The sequence below is a fragment of the Corvus cornix genome, chromosome 2 (genome assembly GCF_000738735.6).
Source record: "Corvus cornix cornix isolate S_Up_H32 chromosome 2, ASM73873v5, whole genome shotgun sequence".
In the NCBI taxonomy this organism is placed as follows: domain Eukaryota; kingdom Metazoa; phylum Chordata; class Aves; order Passeriformes; family Corvidae; genus Corvus; species Corvus cornix.
Genome location: NC_046333.1, coordinates 124,631,486 through 124,647,114, shown reverse-complemented (window position 1 = coordinate 124,647,114; position 15,629 = coordinate 124,631,486). Strand labels below are relative to the sequence as shown.

Below are 15,629 nucleotides of genomic sequence, written 5' to 3'. Positions count from 1 at the left end.
CTGTGCTTTCTGCTTTACCGTATCCAAAATGGCCAAGACTTAGTGATGCTGCAATTTCTATTTCCAGTTTTGTAGCAAATTAGGTAGGGAGTATGAAAGTAGCTGTTATTTCACAAGTGATTGTCTTGCTGTGTTATTCTTTGCTTACCCAAAATAATGACTGTCGGATCATAGAAAATTCCACTTCTTTGTAATGTTGCTACAGTTACGCCAGTCAGAGCTTAAATAAGCAGGTTAATGCTTATTTAAGTGCTAGGCTAGTGCAAGGAAGCTGAAATTACCAGTTTGTACAAGAGGAACAACAGAAGTTTAATTGCAATAGCAAGCCAGGAGTATTAATGAAATAGCTTATTATGAGTAGTATATTTTGTTAATATATACTATATAATATATACTATATAATAATATACTGTTAAAGGATGCTGGCTTCAATCTTCACTAGAATTTTTTTCTTCAATGCTCAGAAGTTACCACTGATATTCATGCTCTAAAATCTAGGCTTCTTTAATGCTTCAAGAATTTCAGAGATGTTTGTTAAATACTGTATTTAAGGGGTATTTTTTTTACAGCACTGAAAGGGTCACAAATATTGGAAGCTTAAGAATTTATCAGAAATCAACTTTTAAGTAAATTTAAGGTTCTGTATATCAGCCATGTGCAGTTTACTTGATGTATACCTGGCCAAATATCAGGAGGTGCTTCAGAGAAAGAAGTAATCTTTTTCATTCTTTTTATCAAAGACAGCAGCTCTAAGATAGGAACACTATCTGAGTTCCTGTTATGAGTGACAGCAAAAGGATGTCAAATTGCTATTACAGCAGCCTACTCAACCAGAATGGAATTCCTTATGACATGAAGTCCTTGGTGCATAATAAATTAAGCAGATGAAAAAACATTTCCAGATATTATACTGCTCATACCTGGTATAACATACCTTGTAAAAATTACTTGAATGCAACCATGGTAGAATTTGGAATACCAGCAAACTGAAATTATGTAGCAAGAGTAGGAGTGCTTCTGAATTTGGTTCATTACCGTACCATAATAAATAGTTACCATTACCTAAGAGCAAAATCTTTTTTGTAATAAAATGTTGACACTTACTTTTTATTTTGAGTATTTAACCAACTCAGCTTGCATTGTATATCAAGCTTTTTTCCCCCCATTTTTTGCTGCTTTTTTTATCCCTGAAGCATTTCTATTTCTGAAGTCTCTAACAATTTTTCTGGAGTTATGATAATGACTAAGCATTTTTAATTAGTGTCATTTAATTTAGCAATTAGAGCCCTGTCGTGTAGCAGCACAAAGATACTGTTTTAATATCTCCCTAAAACTATCATCATTTTTATCACATTATGTACTTGCCTGCTGTTCAAATAATGGACTCTCTTTTCTCCTTCCCCTTCGCTACCCGGAGGGTAGCTCATGGCTCAACTTGTTCAAGTAGAATTTTATGTTATTTTTTCTGTATTTGATCCTTATTTACACTGTAAGAAGGTGAAGAAATCTGAATAGGAATTTGCAAATTATTGACATGGGAGTGCAATTCAATGGTCCTCGTGCTCTTGAATTACCCAGGTGCCACTGAGTACTTAATCTGTGCATGTCAGAAAATAATACCCAAAACAGAACACAGCCGGTTGTGCAAGATGCTGGCACAAAAGCAAGCAGGTGTAAACAACCCATGAATAAATGTGTGGATGTTACTGGAAGGTTTCAAACACAGAGATCAACATGAACTGCCAGCCACCAGTGTGACATGGAATTGGCTTAGCAGAGGGCTGGACCCTTCAGACCTTTAATACTCTGAAACCATGAAACAGAATTCTGTCTTTCTTCTGCTCTCCTAAAAACTTAGCATGAACAAATACATACTTCAGGGGTGTACTGCAATACAGAAATGGGCTGGAAAGATTCAGTGCCCTTGTGAAATGTGAAAAAAGCAACCACCTTCCATTTCCTACATTGCTTTGCCAAAGCTCCTCTGCAGAAGCAACAGCCTGATTTTTCTAAGTTTTTAGGTTTCACCACTGTTCTTACCAAGTGTCTGGACACCTGGCACTTATACCAAACATGTTAAAGTTTAACCTACAACTCTACTGAATAGCTAAGAGACTCAGACTTCTCAGAATGAAAAATACATTCCTTCAGATTAATGACATGGGGCACATAATAGTTCTGTGCACCCAGTGGCTTCACTTCTTGAGTGTTAGTGAACCTCAGATAATGTAATGTAACCTCCTTTTTTCCCCCTCAAGATTAAATAAGGAAGAAAATGTAGCCATTCCAAGAACTAATACAGTTTATGGAAGTCCCTTGGGTTCTATGCAGGAGTTAAATGAGAACAAGTCTCCTGAGAGTTCCTCTTTACCAAGGAAGAAAAAGTATTTCTAATAGTACCGTATCAGGGTAGAATTACCAAAAGCAGTATCACATTAAAAGCAGTGTTTTCAAGGCATTTGAAAACTGTGAATTTACTGACATGTACTTATATAATGATGCAGAGCTGAAGGAGAGCTTAAGCAAGAAATGAGTTCTTACAAGGGCAATGAATTTAATTTTACTACAAGGATTTCCATTTGACTGTTCACTTCAAGGTTCTTTGCATGGGTCAGAAATCTGCTCAACTAAATCCTTTTTGTCCTAGCCTTAGTTTACCCAGACGTATCTCAGTACATCCTCTCTTCAGATTTAAATATTGCATGTTCAAGTTGCTGTATTGAAATATCTCCCCAACTGGACTCTTGTTGTTCTAGGCATCAATCAGCCACCCAGCCCCCACTATCACACAGGCAGAGTTGTGCTTATGGGTGACCAAAATACAGTCAGTCACCATCTGGTTTCAACTGAAGAGAGGAGCAAAACCTCAATTAATAAGAGGAGGAGGACTCAGCGATGTCTGGAAAAAGTGATAGCCTCCAAACTTCACTTACTCAACACATAAAATTGACAACATGGTACTCAGTGCATTTTTATAAACCTCAACCTTACTATCACAGGGCTATCTATTTTGACTAGAAATGCTTCAGGATGTGTTTGCAGGATAAACATACTGTCATAGAATCATAGAATCCTTTATGTTAGAAATGTCTTTTAAGTAGGAGTCTATCTGTTAACCTAGCACTGCCATGTTCACCACTAAACCATGTCCCTAAGTGTCACATCCACACATTTTTCAAATAATTCCAGGAGATTTCACTACTTTTGTGGGCAGCCTATTCTCATGACTGACCATCCTTTCAGGTGGAGAAATTTTTTCTAATGTCTAATTGAAACCTCACCTTGCACAACTTTCATCCTGTCACTTGTTATTTGGGAGAAGTAAACCCACCTGGCTACAGCCTCCTTTCAGTCAGTTTTAGAGAGTGATACAGTCATTGATGAGCCTCTTTTTCTCCAGGCTGAACAACCCCAGCTCCCTCAGCAGCTCCTCATAAGACTCATACCCAGATCCTTCACCTGTTTCATTGCCTTTCTCTGGACATGCTTCAGCACCTGAATGTGTTTGCTGTAGTGAGCGGCCCAAAACCGAACACAGGATTTGAGGTGCAGCCACACCAGTGCCAAGTACAAGCTTTGTTTTTTGACAAAGCTTCCCTTTTCAGAATGTTTAGTGCCTCAGCAATCCAAACACAGGAAACCATACTGCTCCACAGCACAGCAATTGAATCACTGTGACCAGCCCCCTTCCCTTTCTCTCTTGACAATATCTTGCCAAAGCAGCTGAAAAGTAAGTGGCCCATACAGAAGAGCCCACCCTGGTCTGTCACTCTCAGTACAGGTGCAGAAGGGTCTGAGATGCTTCTCTTTTCACTCAGTCATATTTAGTACCAATCCATTGCCATAATCTTAGTTATTATTCCAACTTTAATACAGTGGTTTCTTTAGTATGCATTGATGTGTATTCTCTGAAAATGAGAGCTCTCATTATTTCTATTTCAAGGTGAGACACAGGAGAATGAACTTGCAGTGACTTGCCTGTAACCAATATCCTAGGAATGATGCAATAATGATTTATGAAGTCATGGATATGTGGAGAAGATGCATTACATACCTAATTCATGATTTCTTACTGACTCCAGTAATTCAGGAACTAGAGAGTATCAAGTGAGATAATCAGATGGCAAATTCAAAACCAGTGAGGTTCTTCACACAATCCCCAGGCAAAATTTGGGCAGCACAGCAGGGGTTTTCGGTTTGCATAAAACTTACCTGACCAAACCATGCATTAGACAAAATTATGGAAGGGAAAATCCATCCTGGAGGACCCTGAACTGCATTGGTGGAGGCTACAAGAAAACATCAGAAAAGATCTTTGCTCTTAGGCATCCGTGTTTGACCAGACTGTGAATAAGACATTTATTCACACCAAACCTTTGCTCTGTCTCAATTCATATCCCATGGCTATGCTAGACATCCAGAAAATCTGTGCCAGATCTGTGAATAAATCCTTGGCTGTCCAGAATATGATAAGCTGAATATATATTCCTGACCTAAATGACAGAAGGTAGAATAAGAAAATTAAACTGTCAAAGTTTAAAAGTTTAAAAGGTAATGCTAATATGGTGAAGTGTGTAAAGGTCAGTCTGCAGTGTTGCATGCAGTTTTCTTCCTGCTCTACTCAGTGCTTCTTTTACATCCTAGGCACAAATCTTACCAGGTTTTGTGTTTCCTTGTCATAAATGATGATAACATGATATACATTTGAAAGGTTTTTCAGACTTCTCAAGAAAGAATAGAGGCCTTTAAGCCCCAAGGACAAAGAGATTAAAATAAAAATATTCAAATGAAGTAAGTAAGTATGAATAAAAAAAGTAACAGGAACTGGGCCTTTAGAAGTGTTAGCTTTAATAAAAAAAAGAAAGCAGTTTTAGAAGGAGTGTCTGTCCAGGTCTCTATGGCATACACCCAAGATTGTTGTTGAAAAGTGTCTTTCACTCTTCCAGCACATTAAGATAAAGTGCTACATCTTACATTTCCTACTGGTATATAAAAGCATCAGAGAACCAAGAAGGTATTTTAAAATGACATGTACTGACTTGTATATTGATACTAAGATTTTTTCTATACCGCCCGCAAGCAAAAATCACAGAACTATGGTGTTTCCATAGCAACTGCATTTTAATAAGGTGAAATTTCCAGTTTGATAGCGCTGAACAAGTAATAATGTCAGTTTCCAATGTTGCAGAAGCTCAGATGTCAGGAAGGGTCAGCATAAAACACAGGGCTAAGATTGATTCTTTGCAACATCCATCTTTATTGCTATTATAATTTCAGGAAAAGCCAATAAAAGATATGATTAAAACAGTAATCTTATTTTTCACACACTTCATATATCATAAAGCATCAACACTTAAAATATATCAATTTAAAGCTTATTCATACGTCTCTGCAAGAAACATCTTGCTCTTACTGATAGCTCACTTTTCACCTTTGAGCTTTTACTAAACAATACTTCAGGAGAGGGTTCTGAAAATAATTTCCTGGCAGTGGATGTAAAAGCTCAAAAGCTCATACACTGGCCATTGGTTTATGCTGTTGTTTTTCAGTCAGACCATAAAAACCTCATTAGCAGTTTTTGCCGCAAAATCACCGTTCCCTTAAGGTCAAAAACTGAATTCAAGTGAGGTTTCTTTTTAAGAACCCAGAAGAAATGACAAATTGGGATCTGGCTTTTAAAGTCGATGGAAGGTCTTTCAAAGGCTAGACAGGTCTTTGGTTTTCTTTCCAGTCCCTTTCTCTGCGTCTGTCATCTAATACAAGCTTTTCTGAGGAGTTACAGTGGTTTTAGGCTGGAGAGACTTGGTAAAATGTGAAGCTAAAGAAAAAATTTATCCCCATGACAGGAAACCTCTTCCATGGGTTAAAGTGCAGAGTTTGCAATGTGAAGTGATTTTATTCATCTCCAGCATGGTACTGACTCCCAAAAAAGGTGGCGCTAGAATTACTTCAGGTTGCAGTATGAAGCTGCTCTCTGCAGCTCCTCCCTTCTAGTATAATAAAAATCAAGATTAAAAATTAAAATAAAGAGAAAATTAAACTAAAAAAGAACTGTGCATCTCAAGAATATCAAGAAGACGCTTCTTAAAAGGAAGGTAGTAATGAAATCACTTATTTCCCGAAATTAGGGTTTTAAATAAAATATCATAGGTGCTTACAATAAAATCAGAGTTGACAGAACAGGATTTTTTTCCTGAAATTTCTGTTTATGAGATTATTTTCCCTTGAGTTTCACAATGAACTGTATGGCTCCATCTATGTTGGGCTGCAATCATGCCATTGCTTGAGTGGAGGTCAACTGGCAAGGAAAGGGCTATGTATGTACTGTAGAATCATCTAAAAGAGGATGGTCATAGCCAAATTCCCTATTGGGACTCACTGGTTTTATTTCCCAAGCTGTGCTTGGGATTGCTGGGAACTGCTGGCGGTTTGAGTCAAATCTGTGCCAGAAACCATTCCTCTGACTTCACCAAGACAGTGGATGTACTTCCCTGGGAGTACTTTTTTAATTCATACCTGTTTGTTTTATTGCGTGAGTGAGAACAGTGACTGGCCAAATGCCTGTACATATTGTTTTGTTAGTGATGCGTGCTACAGCCTGGAGAACATATATATCTCCTCATTATCTGTAAAAGAACAAAATATATGCTGGTATCTTGTAGAGCGCATTTAGGACCTACTGAATGCAAATGCTGTGTAGTATTACTGTGAATTTAACTCAGATTGTATTGCAATCACAACCTAACTTGGCCAGAGGTAAGAGTTTTTGAAAATTTCACCACCTGAAAATTGGTATAGTATAAAGCCTCTGTAAATTATTTTTTATGTATGTGTATGTCTTTTAATGACAGATAATTTTAGTCCTCTGTATTCAAATCGCTGATTTAAAAACTTAGTGCAAACTAAGGAATGTTTATATTTTACATATATAATACATTAGTGCATGAGAATTAAACTGCCTCCAAACATAGCCCGCATAACCCTACATAGTCATTTCATCTACTTTTTCATTAGTTGCATTTCCTCATCTTTACAGTGACTATTAGCCATATTACACACAATTCATCCAAAAAAGTTATCTAAAGCGATGCATATGAGAAATGATGACAGCACAAAACCATAAAAACATGTAAGTTAAAGTATTAACATAATAATAGTGCACTATCTTGAATAATTAAATGGATATATTTAAAATTAGATGTTTTTGCATGCAGAGGCTGAAATACCATAAATTCAACAGGACTATAGATGGTTTAACTCACAATTTGGACCCGGAATTTCACAGGAATGCTGATTTCAGAGTGCCTTACCTTTGTGGCATATCTGTGTTCTGCAGTGGGGTGGCAGTGGCTTAAGAGGAGACGTTGGACATCAGGCTGTGGTAAGGATGGAACCTCCAGCAGAAGCCTTGGAACATATTTAACTAAGACATCTTGGCATCAGCTTTAAACCAGCCTCAACCTGCAATCCTCTTTCTAGCTGAGCTCTTTGTGAAAGATACACCGAGCAGAACACCCATGTCTCCATGCTGGTGGTTATGGGAGGCGCTAGAATGATGGAGCAGAAGACAGTGATCCCATCTCCATGCACAGGCACTAGTGCAGCTGAGGAGCTTGCAGTGCCACTTCAGGAGACACAAACAGGCTTAAATGGACAGCTGGCCTTCTGAGACAGGGCTGGAAGTCCCTGTCCTCCTCTTAATGTGCTGACAGCCTGGTGCCAACTTCTGTAGTGTTTTCCTTGTGTAGCCATTAACCATGGGGAAATGCGGCAAGAATACCCACACTTTGGGATGGCTGGAAAAGAGATTTTACATGATAATAGCACTCTGATGCTCTAGAAATGATCGTGATCATTGCTTTGGAGACAAAAGTAATTTTTGTCTTCTTTTTTAAAATCTATTAATCGTAAGTGACTTAAGGCCTAGGATCCCCCCCCTACCTCCTACTCTGAAAAAACTGTGGGGATAAACTACATCATCTGGAAGTCCCCTGACAACACCCTTGAGAAAGCTGAGGGATGGTGCAGCTCCTGACAGCTGTTCCTGGGCTCTGCATCCCACACATAGCAGCCAGTATCGCTCTGCAACCTCCCAGCAGGAGCAATGGGACAGAGCACTCTGCCTTTGCCCCTTGCTGTCACTCCATGCTGACACATACTGGGAGTCCTGGTTGCAAAACAGAAATGTTTTTGTCCATCCTTTCACACAAAAATCATGAGACGTTTTGTATTCAAACAGCAAATTGTAACATTAAGATGTAACAACCTTCTCCTTAATTGTGATTTAATCTAGATTAGTATGCTCTGATTGATGTCATTACTTAACCAATATGGAAATTTATGACATATGAATGGTAAGAAGCAACATTCACCAGTTTAAGTGGTGAACGTGACTTATGAATATAAAATATATCAGCCTTCACTGGACTTAGAGAATGCAAAATGCAAGAGATGATCTCTGCCCTGCAAATCTAATAAACCAAGTACAAAAAGACAAAACACCTGAGGTGATGGATGAAATAACAAAGGGTAAAGGTGAGCTAATGACTGTGAACAGCAGCAGCAGCAGTCTTAGATCTGAAGGACATTGAACTTGCTAGAGAAAAAAGGCTGAAAATGTCATGCTGAGGATGAGAGTGAGAGATATATCTCCTAACCAGAGCCCTTCCTGACACTTACAACTAGGTTGCAAATATCCAGCATATGACACCTTTATAATTCCTGTTTCCTTTGTAAACTATATTAAAGCTGCCAAAATAGCTAAACAGTCTGTGCTATAATTTGAAAAATGCTTTAGTACTAAGCAGAAGACTTCATTTTAAATCACATGACAATATGGAAGTAATTAGAAGTGTTCATGTTCACTGGACCTACTACTAATTGTGGTATATGCATAAAAGTAGATGCTGGATAAAAAATTATATGCAATTTACTTTTGCAGAGTGTATTCACATGCTAAATTTCAAAACACCCAGCAGTACAGGCACAGAGAAACCTTACTGTTCTGGACATTTACTAATGTAAATAATTGACTTCTCTCAACATTAACTTCCGTGTGATTATCCTAAGAAATATATTTATTACAAGAACTTGAAAACAATGGCTTATTTTCCTGTAAAAGCTAATGTTGATTGGAAATATCTGTAGCATAGTTGAAGAATATGTATTTGCTTCTAGCTATAGTACAGCAATTTTTCACCAGCCTGACCAGCAGCAGGAGTATGTGGTGATCTAATTAGCAGGGTTCCATGGTATTTATTGCTCCTATTAGTGCAGCATGACAAACCCGGGCATGGCATTTAAATAGCTTGCCTAATGATAGGGAATATGTTTGCAGCAAAATCAGATAAGCATTGAGGAGTCAGAAACTCCTGGCTCTGAATTTCATCCACTAGATCGCACTGCAATCAAATTTCCAGATGTCATTGAATTTCAGAGACTCACAGGCAGACTCATAATGGATTTCTGACATACAGATATCTAGATGGCTGGATAGGAATGCTGTGGGATTCACTCAAAAAACAAAGGAGCTTGGGGCTATGCATCTCGGGGCATCTAACTTGCTTTACAGGTTAGGCTGTATTCTCCAAAGCTTCTTTGGAAAGACGAAAAGCCATGGTCCACATGGTTCATTACAAAAATTACAACATATTGGGTTAGTATTCACAATGGAAAATGACACCTTCCTCACAAATTTAAGTTCTATAATATTTTCATCTTTAAAGTAGCAACATCACAATAAATGTTCATATCAATGCAGTGTTCCTGGACACTCATGGGCTGACATTTGTCATTTTGATATTTCACATAACAACTGGCAATCTAGCAAGTACTGGGGAAAAGGTCATTACAATGAGGGGCATGGGATCACAGGCACACTGACAACAACAAGTCTCAAAGGTTTTATTTTAATATTGATTTTTTTAGATTTGTGAGTGTGGGTTCCTACTCGCCATGCCCTGGGCTGCTTGCTCCCCATGCCTGTATGGACAAGAGTGAGGTTGCAGCCAGCACCCATCATGCATTTGCGTCTCCCCATATGGCATTCCAGCTGAATGGCTGCATGGATAAAATCTGAAGGAGGATTATTTAGAGAGTTCAGTTTCAAGGGTGAGCTCAAACCCAAGCTAAAATGACAGTACAAATATATCAGACAGAACATTTCATTTCAGCCCAAGGTTTTTAAAAGCCTGCTACCCTCCTGTTATTTTCAGAGAAAATGTCTAATGGAGGCATGGTATAGAACTCAAAATATGTGACTGGCTGAAATGACTGGTGGAAATTCCAGTCTTTCATAATAGTGATACATGGGTGTTTTTATCAGATGTTAGGCAGCAGAAGACATTCTGATTTTCTTTGAAATAAATAGAAACAATTTATTATGGATTCTCTCAAGTTAAGATGCAGTTAAATTCTTCTCTGAGTTACATGTGCATCAAGCACTTAATAGTTTAAACACACAAATTCAGCAAAAATTTCAAGTGATACATTTTAGTAATTGCAGGCAAGATTGTGAACAGGTTCATAACCAATGGGACATAAAGTACCTAAATTTATGGGCCAGTTGTAAGCCAAGCCTATATTTAAGTTTTATTATGATAAATAGTGCTCCAGGGGAAGAGACATCCGCACCTAGGTGGAGTTTAATTTGAGAGATTAGCAGTGTTGAAGAATTATACTCCAGGAATTTTCTGTCTGTTGGAAAGTTTTTTACATAAGCTATTGATCAAGCAAGAGGAATGATTTCTCAAATTATGCTGGTTACTTCTCTTTTCTTGAAATATAAAATGGATAAAATATCAGCTGGAATGTCTGCAAGATTTTGATTCCACTCAGTTTAGTATTTAATGACTATTAAGGGTAATTTTTCTGACAACAAAATTCAGATTTAATTGGAAGGAAAACACACTCTAAACATAAAAAGCATCTTACTCATAGAGATAATGAGTAAATCACTGTGTAAATTTTCAGTGCCGCAAAGAGAAGAAATGTTTTAGCTCTAGATAAGAAGTAGTGTCTACCTGTTGTGAAAAAAGCATGTGTTTCCATGAAAGGCTGTAAGCTTTCTCTGAGTTTTCCTTCTGCAGTGAGCAATGTAAAGTCTTTCACAGAATCATAAAATCAATTCGGTTGAAAAAGACCTCTGAGGTCACCAAGGCCAACCTTTGACCAAACACCACCTTGTCAACAAGACTAGGTGCCACATCCAGTCTTTCCTTAAACACCTCCAAGGCTGGTGATTCCACCACCTCCCTTGGCAGTCTGTTCCAATGCTTAACACCCTTTCTGTGAAGAAATTCCTCCATTCTACAGCAAATGCTTCCAGTGATGCTGCCAGCACACTTTATCTCCATTGCCACTGTTGAAATCTGAGCAATCTCAACATTGACTCCTGGTGCAGAGATCCATTACTCAGCATCCTCCATCCAACAGCTGCTACTCAACTTTGGCCTCTGGTACTCCTCTCTGCTTCCCCCACCTTCTTTCCTCACAAGATTTACATGTTTGGGCTTTTTTTAGCAAGAACTTTTCCCAAGATGAATCTTCAGTTAGTAGAAAGTTAGGCGGGGCATCTGTTGGCATCAGATGGAAAAGAGCTGTTAGCGGGATACTGAGAATTATTGTCAGCTTGTCACACAGCCAAGGAACTCCTGGCAAATATCCTATCTCTGCATCTGAAAATAAGATGCAGAACCCCATCAGTTATTCTCTTCATCCCATCAATTGCATGTATGTCCCCAAACTGACTGTGGAATCACGCTTGAAGTCTAAATATTTCATTAATGGATTTATGGTCCATAAATATCTTCTGGAATTTGTGACAAATTGTCATGCATATAGGGGGTATACATGGTAACATACAAAGGTAGCAGCATCATTCCATCCAACAGGGTGGTGGTTCACCATAAGCCCTACTCCCAGTGTGCACCTGGAACTACATCTCTTTACTCATCAGCTCTCTGAAGAACCTGCTGTGGTGGGTTTTTTCCATAAATGTTCACCATAGAGGGCAAAAGGCAATAACACTACAATTTTAAAAGCACACTTTAAACCCACACTACACAAATACAATATCCTTTGCCAAACATTAGCAGAATGAAACACAGGCAGGAGAGAACATGTGACTGTTTCACAACGCTGCTTTCTGTGACTGTAGAAAAAGTGACCAGTGATTCATTTAAAATCATACAAGCTTTTAGTAATGTGAAGGAAGCTGCAGCTATTCTACCTTTTGGTTGTAGCAAAGAATGATTTCTCAAGTACAAGATAGGCTGCCTGAACTTAAAAATCAAAAATGTTTCCCATACATCTGAGGTAGAATATTTAAAAGGTTTACCAAGAAACCCCTGTAATCCCCGAAATGTCTTCTGTGGTACAAATTCAATAGAAGTAGAGACTTCACAAATTTAAAGTCAAGACAAACATTTCTCAAGGTCAAAGTTGGAAGCTGAATTTCATGTGTTACAGCTGTTTGGATACGGAGTAGCCAGTTCACAGAAAAACTCTTAATAAACAAGAATGTATCCAGCTTCAGCACAGTACCAGTTTACTGTGCCATTTTCTTGTATAAAGAGGAAGATTTTAGATTCTAGAATATCAAGGAGAGGCAGTAGCTATCTACACAGGAAAATAATGTCTAAGTGTTCCATGAAGTAAAAATCTAATTTCAGGAAAAAAAATGTTTAGAAACTCCAAATATTTACAACATAGGTCAGGTTCATTAGGGATGACTTTTTGTCATAACGATCACATGGTTTGCTGGAGATGCATAACATGTTGTATGTATTTTAAAGATGTGGAGGTGTAGCAATTTTATGGTCCACGTTAAGTTCTACATATACAAAAATATTCCTACTTCACACAATAATAATCCAATATCTATTTAAGAAAAAAGGTAAGAACAACTTTAAGACCCTCTACAGTCAAAATACGCCACACTTTCAAAGTGTTACAACAATCAGCTAGAAAACAGGACCAGACTGATTCAGAAGAAGCACAGCATCATAAGAAATGTTTGTTGGAAGGGACCTCTAGAGCTCATCCACTCCGACTCCCCACTCAATGCAAGGAAAACTTCAGAGTTGGTTCAGGGTACATAGGGCCTCACTGAGTCACATTTTGAAATTTGCAAGGATGGAGGTTCATAAACCTCTCTGGGCAATTTCTCCCCGGTCTCTCACATCACAACATAAGCCTACTGGAATATCCCATGCTTACAGGGTGCAGCCATTTCCTCTTCTTGACTCCTTGTACATATCTGAAAATAAGTTCATCTTCTATTCTGTACTGTTTGGACAGCAGAATACAGCAAGAGGAAGTCTTCTCTGCTCTGGACTGAACAACCTCTGTTCCCTTGGCCTCTCCCTGCATTTTGTGCTCTCCAACCCCTACTCAGCCTCCTGGTCCTCTGCTGGACCCCTTTCAGCATGTTGATCTTATAGTCTTGTCTGTCTGGGGTAGCCCAAACCTGGACATGAAATTTCAGGTGAGATCTCTTCACTGCTGAGCAGAGGGAAATAAACACATCCCTCCAGCTCTCAGTTATGCTTTTGCTACACAAATGTGCAAGTAGCCATTGATTCCAAAGGGGTACACTGGAACATGTTCAATCTGTTGCCCATCAGGACTTGCAGTACTATCCCTCGGCAGCTGAGGCTGTGTTAACAGTGCAGGACTTTGTGTTCATCTTTGCTGAAGTTCAGGATGCTCCTGTCAAGCTCTCTATGAATGACAGCCTTTCTCTTCAAATATATCAAAACCAACAATTTTCTCATCCATCCCAGTTCTGTGACATCTATAAACCTGGGGAATGTGCAGGGGAGATGATGAAGATATTCAACAGGATTGCTCCTGAAGATACTGATACACGAAGAGAGGCACTTGTAACTGACTGCCATTGGCCATGGCTCTCTGAGTCCAGCAGTCCAGCCATGTCTTCCACATACCTTATAAACTACCCAGTCAGGCCATCATGCCTCACACTGACTAGTAGCAAGAGAGTTCGAGCTTAAAACCCTGACATTTGTGAGGTACCACAAAACCTATTCCTGTCCTCTCTTGCAGTGAATCAGCCAAGACACAAGTCAATCAGGGTGTTCAGTCATGATTTGCCCTCAGTGAATGTGCTAGGTCACCATTTTTACTTTTATTTATGTGACTTAGGACACACAGGCATCCTCCACAGTCTTTCTAGGCGTAGATGTGAGGCTGACCAGCCTGTATTTTCCTAGATTTTCCTTGCATTTGTCAAAGATGGGAATGGTGTTTTCTTTGTTTTCCCAGTTACTGGAAACCTACCAAGTCATCGCACCTTTTCTAAGCCTAATAGACCACAGCTTTGCTGCGTCATCTCAGAGATACCTCAGCATTTGATCCCATGGACTTGTGTGTATCCAGCTGGTCAAAGTGGTCACCAATTTGCTTGCTCCTTGAAGTGGATAGTACTTCTTTCTCCAGGAAGAACATACTATGCCAGTAAGGACTAGGGCAAAGGAGACACTAGCACCTTAGCCTTTTCTGTGTTCTTTGTTCCTCCCATGCATGCCCAGACCACGTTTTTATATTCATCCTTGGCTGTCTTTTCCATTTCCATAAGCTTCCTTTCTGCTTTTGAGCTCAAGGGTAATCTGTTGAGCCAAGCTTACCTCTTGCAAAAACTGCCTGTCTGCTAATTCATTTATTCAGACTGTTATACCTTGAGGAGATTATCCTTGAGAATCTATCTCTTGCTTCCTTTGCCCTTTCAGACAGCCTCTTAAGGGATCCTGCCTACCAAGGTTCTGAAGTAACCAAGATTGTTCCCCTGAAAACCAGTTGTTTTTGCTGTTTGTCTTCTTTATTTCCCTTAGGTGCTTAAATTCAGCTTATGTTCACTGCAGTCAGAGCTCCCAATGTCTGTCATTGGTTGGAGAATGAGTTTTTCATTGTTTATGAGTAACAGGATCCACAGAATATCCTTCTCCATCAGTCTGTCTCACAGCTACACAAAATAATCATCGCTTATGCCCTGCTTTGTTGCACTCCTAGCAGATATTGGAGTGATGAATGTCCCCAATGATAACCAGAGCTTTCAACTGAGGGGATCCTTCAAGTTATTAAAGGTTTTCCCACCTTCTCCCCTTATTACTTGTGCAATCTGTAGCAATCCCCCAGGTCTTGTCTTCACAGCCTGTCTTCCCCAAAGAGCTTCTGCTTAACTATTGCAGTGGTCCAGTTGTGAGATACCTACCAATCTTCATAATCCTAAGTGTCATGTTCTATGTTTTCTCAGGATTTTTTATCTCCTTCCCTATCTCTTTCCCAGGAAGCACACATTAATTTATAGCTACTTAAGATGGGATCCTTTTTTGCTCAGATCTCTTGGGAGAGTATAGGAACCTCCCATACAGGCACACTCATCCCCTATTTCTCCCCTTAAAAGTCAAGGAGAGGAATTCCTTATGGAATCTAACATAATGACAGCAAGAATCATTGTGCTGCTTCTGTACCAGATTCATCCCATTTCTCCATTGCAGACCTTCCAGGCCTCTTGAAATGACTGCCTGAGAGCAGAACCAATCCCAGCAGCAGAGAACAAACTGCAGGCTGCATGTCCTGGTGCCCCAGGTGTTCCCTCCTCTGCCTGGCTG

At 39.1% G+C, this 15,629-nt stretch overlaps 1 long non-coding RNA gene across 1 annotated transcript in view; it reads right to left on the bottom strand.

Moving 5' to 3' along the window:
* Window positions 1–5,237: 5,237 nt before the first annotated feature.
* The window catches only part of LOC109145401, a 96,644-nt gene continuing 86,252 nt past the window's right edge, over window positions 5,238–15,629 (bottom strand). The window contains exon 3 of the long non-coding RNA XR_005601369.1: window positions 5,238–7,796. This is a non-coding gene — a long non-coding RNA (uncharacterized LOC109145401). The remainder of the gene's footprint in view (window positions 7,797–15,629) is intronic.